Genomic DNA, 7,458 nt, shown 5'->3' on the forward strand with positions numbered 1-7,458 from the left:
CACACGACTCCTTTATGTAACTCAATAAAAAGTGCGCTCAATACGTAAGCGAGAGGGAAAGGAGAAAGCCCAACACTTTCGCTACTTGATGCCGCCTTTTTCCCAACTTTTGCAATAACCACTTAAAATTCACTCAGCTGTGAATTATGCTCACGACGCAAAGTGTTGTTCTTGTTCCACGGTGAGTCTGCCGGGCGGTGAATATAACCCAGTGGCGTCGCCTAGAGGGGACCCTTCATCCTCTCTAAAGAAGTTGTGAGCAATTTTATGTATTTATTTAAAGTTTTCATATTTAAGAGATACAAATCTGTAATTTATTTAAGCCAATTTAAGACTAATCATATTTTTGTTAAATAATTTTAGTTTAAAGCTCTATATCCCTATTAATATATATTCAGCTACGCCTTTGGCTGAGAGGGTCCTTGGGATATAAGTCAGTGGCAGTGGCTGCCATGAATGGACGCATGTGACGCTGATGGTGGGCGTGGCATGGCCTCGTTATTGGGCGTCGATTTTAATTTGCCCCCGATGCGGCTCCAGTCGAGTGTGTGACTTTTGGCCGCCCAAAGGATGTTGGGGTATTAAAGCGATTGATTCTTTAAATGTAGGAGCACCTCAGGTGGAAATCAAGCTAAGCTAAAATATAAAAAATAATATATAAAAATATATATAAAATACAACGATATGCCAAAATAGTGTAGCTTCCCTAAAAAATGTATGGGTAAAAGGAAATTATAATTTTAGTAATTTCCAATAAGTAAGAAAGATTCACCACAAGAAAAGCAATGTTTTTGGGGACCTCAAATATATGTTATTATTTATATTTTAATAAAGTTCTTTACACTATTTCTCCTAGTATTTATTTCCAAAGACAGTTTGCCATTTTCAATCAATAAACTTGTGTAAAACCCATCTCAATTAACTCTCCAAGCTTGCTAAAATGTAACCAAAACGGAAAATCTTATTAGCTAGCCATTTATAAGCGCCTCAGCTGCTGGCAACTTAATTTGTCAACTCAACTGTAATTTATCTGTCTCACTCCTTGACTCCAAGACAATGCCTTATTCATCCGCTTGCGACTCATTCATTATTGTAATTTATTTGCAGCTGAAAAATGCCAAATATTTATTTAATTTTCGAGTATTCTTCAATTTATTTGTTTGCACAGCAAACGAATCTCAGACAGCCGCCAGTGGAGCAAGGCCCTCCCCTCGTCCTTCCCATTCTAGCTCTGCTCCCCATTCCTGCTGGTTGAGTGACATTTGGCAAGGCATATCGATTGCGATTAGTAGAAAATTTTCAATTTTCCTTGGCAGAAATGTCAGACTAGCGGCGCAGCCTCAAGCTGTACACACAAATATAGGAAAGAACAAAGAAATGGAGCAACACCAAAGAAAAAAAAAACGGAAAATCCCGGAAAAACAAACTTTTGGTTTTGCGCTTCTGGCGATGTTGACACCCGATGGCGGCTTTTTCCCTTATCCCCTCTATTTTTTGACTCCACCCCGCACTCTATGCCAATTTGCCTTCTTGGTGTAACCGCTGTGAAAATATTGTGTGGCATTATCGACACTGCACAGTGGGGCAAACAATTAAAAGATATAAGTAAAGAATACATACTTAAATTATAAGTTCTATTGTGTCTTTATATTTTTTCTGAATTTTATTAAAATGTGTAGCTAAAATATTTGTTTATAAAGTATTTATATTCCCTTATCCTCTTACACTTGACCCACTGTTTTGGGTAACAATGGCAACCGCCATGGAATGGATCCCTTCGTCCATGTTTCGTCTCAGTCGGTTGCCGCGCACTACAGTGAAGCTTGTGGACGGGGGAAAAGTCGGGGAGCTGGGGTACTCAGCCTCATCCTGGTCGCGCTTCTCTATTTGAAATCCATTTTGTTTGCCTTATGGATTTGCGGGGCTTAAAGTGGCTTCGTTGCTTCGTTTGCTTCATTTTGCTATTGTTGAAAATTTGAAGTAGCTTCCCTGGGCCACACAGCCCAAGCCAAACCCCAGCCCCAACGTCAAGTGTGTCGTCTGGCCGCTGTTTTTGTTTTATTTTCCCATGTTGACTATTGGCTTAGAGTTATGGGCCAGCGGCAAAACTGTTTACAATCGCGGAACGGCGAAGGCGTCGGCTTTGGGCTGGCGCCCTAAGACTTTAATTGGGGGCGCCCCGAAATAAAAGGCGCTAATTGAGAGTGGGCAAAGTTTATACGGAGGATTAGCCGGAAGCTGAAGGAAACTGTAGAGAAATCGGGAAGGATTAGCTGGGGCAACAGGTTTTGGGTGTTTTTTGATTTTATAGAAATTTCCTTGAATAATTTATATGAACGATGAAAGAAAATAATACAGATTTAAATACATAAACAATACTTATCCTGATGACTCGTACAACTGGTTTTTTCAATTTTGTTCGTGGAAATTCATACATTTAGAATGATTATTCTAGCAGGACTCTGCCTGAAATTTAATATAAATTGCTTGAAAAGGTACCTTGAACTTTTCAAATAATAATAGAATGCCTTCTTAAGACATACTAATTCTCAGATTATATTTAGATATTACGAAAGAAATTTCCATTAACTTGTGGTATCCATTACTCGCTTTTCCGAAATTCTTCACAATAATTTTATTTCATTGTTCAGTTTTTGGTTTTTTTTCGCTTTTTGCAATTAAACTTTTCTGGCATTCCATTTATTGCGCTCTGTTTTATTTGCTGAATTCTCGTTTTCGCATTTGATTTATCTGCGCTACTCATTTCCTTTTTCGACCATTGATTATCTCCCAGCAGCCTCGCAGGACTCGGGCGTGCGTGTGTGTCCTGTATGCTTGTATCCCCGAATCCGAATCCGAATCCTTGTATCTCGCAGCTCGTTGTAAATTCGTTCTGGCAGCTTTAATGTTTGCCAAAGCGGAAATGGAAAACTTTTGCACGTAGTCCTTGGCTCTCTAAGTGGCCAAGTCGAGGAATGCACGTTTGCTGCTGCTTATTTTGTTGCCTCAGCGATCGAGCATGAAAAGTTTTGGTTTCATTTTGGCCGTTCACGTATTTGCACCCACACACACGGCTGTTGGGAGCCAAGACTCCTTTAAGTACATAAGCGGCACCCGAGACTCCAGCTGCTCTCAGCCAAAATTTGCACGCACGTCTGCTCATTAAATACGCATAGAAGCAAAACTGAAAAGAATAGATGCTCCATGGGCTCAGGGATATCAGAAGAAGGGGTCCCTATCCTAAAGGAGTCCAATATAGAAATGATCAAAAATTAATAAATATTTATTTAACTAAAAACTACGTGTCTTAATATACTCAAGACCTTCTTAGAGTTCTTTACAAATTTATAAAAAGTTTCTACTTATTTAAGAGATGATTCAGTTACAATTTAACAATAGTCTTTTACTATTAAGGAAAACTTGAAATAAATATTTAAAAACATCTCTTACTCCTTACCAAACATATAAATATATACTTAGAAAGAAAAGTAATTCGATTTCTTAATTGTAATTGCTTGTTTCATTTAATTTGCTTATTTAACTGACCCCTTCCCCTAAATCTAGGCCTCTGTATCCTTGCTCTTCCTTGCGGACACGCACACACTTGGATATCTGTTGTGCTAGATAATGAATCTTCTGACTCTTCCTATCTCCTTAACCTCTCTCTGTGCCCACACTCCATTCATCAGACCGTCTATCTGTGTTGCCGGTTCTGTTGAGTTGTCTGTCTGCTTTATTTGCCTTCATTGTCTTCAACTTTATTCATATCCTGTTAAAATGTATAACTTTGGGTTTTCGGGTTATAAATTAAATACGAGGCGAGGCCATGTCAGAGGGGCGGGGAGCTAGGGGCTTAGGCTCCTCAAAGTAGACGATTGTGTTGATAAACTGCGATATGCAGCATAATTAATGAGCTTGTCATACAATGCCAATATTTTACATTAAACGCACGCACTCACGCACTCTCAAGCCGGGCGAGTGAGACATGTTTGACATGTGCATTGTGTACTCAAGGCAAATGTGTAATGGTTTTAATGAGTAAATTACATAATGCACTCGAAATCCTGCTCCAAGCCATGCAATTAAATTGAGATAATTGCTTTCAATTCCCAAGCAACAGCAGGGCAGTCTTCGTCGTAACCCTCAAATCTTATAGAGATATTTGGGTGGGACAGTTCGTTGTGTTAATTAACTCTCACCCCTGTTACTTGCGGTTCTTACCAGCCGAAACTTGACAAGTCATCAATAATTGAGCTGCCAAACGACCTGCGGAATTCATTGAAAACTGTCCAAATAAACGGGGAAAAACCCCGAACCAAAAAAATTGTTGAAGCAGCAGAAAAAAGCTTTGACTTTTGGTTACCTTTCATTAGCTCGCGGTTTCAAACTGTGGCGCAAAAACAATTGAAAAGATTTTTTATACAATTAAAGAGAGTTTGTGATGCTCTAACTTAATTTTTGTAGATTGATCTATAACTTAAATACTTCTTACAAAGTTAATAATATATAAAGCTTTTATTCACGAATTGAATAGAATGCTAAGAAGCTTCTGTATTACTAAAATTTTCTATTAAGAAAAGTTTATTTTTTACACTAAATTTAAAATCCCTTTTACCTAGACTGCTTCCAGTATTTTTAACCTGAAACCAAAGTAATTTGTAGTAATTACCCCTAGTTAAGGGTATAAATAATGGCAACGCCAATGGAAACCACTTGAACAAGTCAAGTCAAGTCAAGTGGAAGACTTCGGAAATCAATACACACACACAAAACTAGAGAGGAAAAAAGAAAAGTGGAATTGCAAGACGAAAACGATAAAAATCAAGTTCATTTGGCAGACCCAAGGACTCGGGCGGGACAGGGGTCCTCGAACAGTCGGAGGCAGAGACAAAAACAGCGACACAGACAGATACCCTGCACAGCCACAGCTACACACACCTGGTTAGTCTTTTTTAGGGGCTGCTGGTTGCTTGGCATTAAAGTTAATAGAAAAAGTTCCTGTTGGCCAAGATTCAATCATGCGATATAAATAAGCAAGCACACTCTCACACACACACACTGAGACGGGAAAGTTGGTGGCCAGGTAAATAAAACAATGGTCAAAGTCAGCACCCCTTCAACCCTGAATGGCACCGAAAAACCTTCACCACAGCAGAAGAAACGATAAGAAGTCACAAAAACTTTTCTTTTGCTACCTCACTTTTCTTCTTCCTCATTTCCTTGAGTTTCCTTCACTTCTTTTTGTCAGTCTCAAGTTGAAAAATTACACAATGCGGGACAGTTTGAAAAGCCAAGTTTTTTGGCCATTCCCTATTTGGTCAGCTGATATTTGCTGGTGTTGATTGAAGTTTGCATGTTGTCTATCAAGAAAAAACGAGAAACTAAATAAAAAGTTGGAAAATGTAACCTTAAAGTTAGCAAGGGAGTTAACAAATTGAAATGAGACAATTGGAATGGGAAATGATCATGAAAAAGGAGGAAGGAAGGAAGAAATAAAGCTTGTAATGGGTTTTCTTTAAAATGATCACACACAATCATCATACAAAGAACCTTTACGATCGAACTCCTCCAACAAACTGTTCCCAGAAATGCAGACTTGAAGATATTAAACATACATTTTTCTAACTTTATTGAATACTTATTCAATATTTTATATCTCTAATATAACTTTTTAAGTCATCTACAAATTAAAGAACCTGAAAAGAACTATTTTAATACTGGTTTTCTTCTCAATTTTCCTTTCGTCTAATTAACCCAAGCATTCACCTGAATTTCAAGTACACATTCCATGAAGCATGACAACTTAAATTGCTCATTGAGATGGTAAACAGGATGAAAGGCCTTTTGAGTAATATTCAATTCAAATACATTTACAGGAACAGATTTCCATTTAAATAGCCCGTGGCAGCAATAGCGAAACTTTAAGATATAATCGAACTCCAACCATCGATGCTCCCCTTCCGTTCCGATTAAATCAATCCATTGAAGCATGTGCCCGCATATTGAAATCTCATTTAATTCAATTACAAAGCGCCACAACTTAAAGCAGGCGAAGGTCTTAAGGGCTTCCCGGCTGAGGGGTCAGCTACTGAGCTCTCCCCCTCAGATTTTCCTCCGCTCTCGGAGTTTCACTTACGATTATTGCCTACTTTTCAGGGTGGTGGAGCGGGAAATAAAGGCGGTCCGAGCTGATTGCGAGTGTACAACAAGGTTTAAGCGCCACATGCAACATGTATACTCTCCATTTCCGTATTTTCTTGCCCAGTATTTTCCTGTATATACACTACACTAAGAAAAAAAATGTACAAGTTAGAGGATACAAATTAAAATATGTGGTTTTTCATTAACAGAAATCAGTTCTAGGACATTTTATTTAGTGTATTTTATATTAAGAATTGATATGATTAAGTATTTTTTTCTGTGCATCCATTTTACATGCTCGAATTGTCATTGAAGCGTTTAGACATTTTATTAGATTGTTCTAAAGACCAATGCCGGCATATCGCCCCTTGGCTCGCCTGCCCTGAGATTTATGCACATATGCTAAGCACAGACATTCGAGGGGTTGTATCTGGAACAAGGGGTTGTCTGCTGCCCCTCTGTGGACTCCTGGTCGTCTGGCTCTTCTGTCCCTGTCCGACTTCTGTTTTCTTTGCCGCCCTGCCTTCGCTTTTCGCTTGCCTTGGCATTTTCCCCGCTATTCTGGCTGCTTGTTTTCCCCAAATTAAAATTGATTTGATTTTTGTGTGTGCGCTCCTTGGTTTTTGGGCTTTTCTTAATACGCTCAAATTGCACATATGCCGGACGGTTTTGTCCCCTTGGCATCTTTGGTATTTTTGTTAATAAGGCAGGCAAGGAATTTTAATTTCCAAATAACAGAAAAGTAAAGTAAAAAAACGAAGTTTACACAGATTAAATAGCCAAATAAATATACTTACTGTGGACTTAGCTTCAAAATGTATACACACTCTTCATATTTTAATAAATATCTGCCCCATGGGAGCTTCCGATCAATTTAATGTAACCCTCTCCGAGATCTATTAGCAATCAAAACACATCCCTTGTTCTAACCAAATATCTGCGGAATTTGTGTAAATTCCGCCAGAGTATGGTGCTTCCCCCCAAACGCTTAAAACAAGGAAAATCTATACATGCAAAAATGCTAAAGATTCTTTTAATGAAGCCCGGCACACGCCTCGTGCACAAATCTCCCTGGGATTTGACGAGAGAAAATTAATATGAAATCGAAAAATCATTTACCGCCGCTTATCGCTACGGCGACAGGCAGGTTGGCGGGCCAACGCTGCGTATGCGCAATGTGGAGGCGGATGGAGATGGAAAGTAGCTTATTTAAATTATCAACACGTTCGACACTCAGCTCCACGGGGTCGCCATTGCCATATGTTTGGTCCATTAAGATAAGCGTCAATCGAACGAAACAAAAGGGAGATTGGGCTG

Source organism: Drosophila kikkawai, chromosome 2R (assembly GCF_030179895.1).
Source record: "Drosophila kikkawai strain 14028-0561.14 chromosome 2R, DkikHiC1v2, whole genome shotgun sequence".
NCBI lineage: Eukaryota > Metazoa > Arthropoda > Insecta > Diptera > Drosophilidae > Drosophila > Drosophila kikkawai.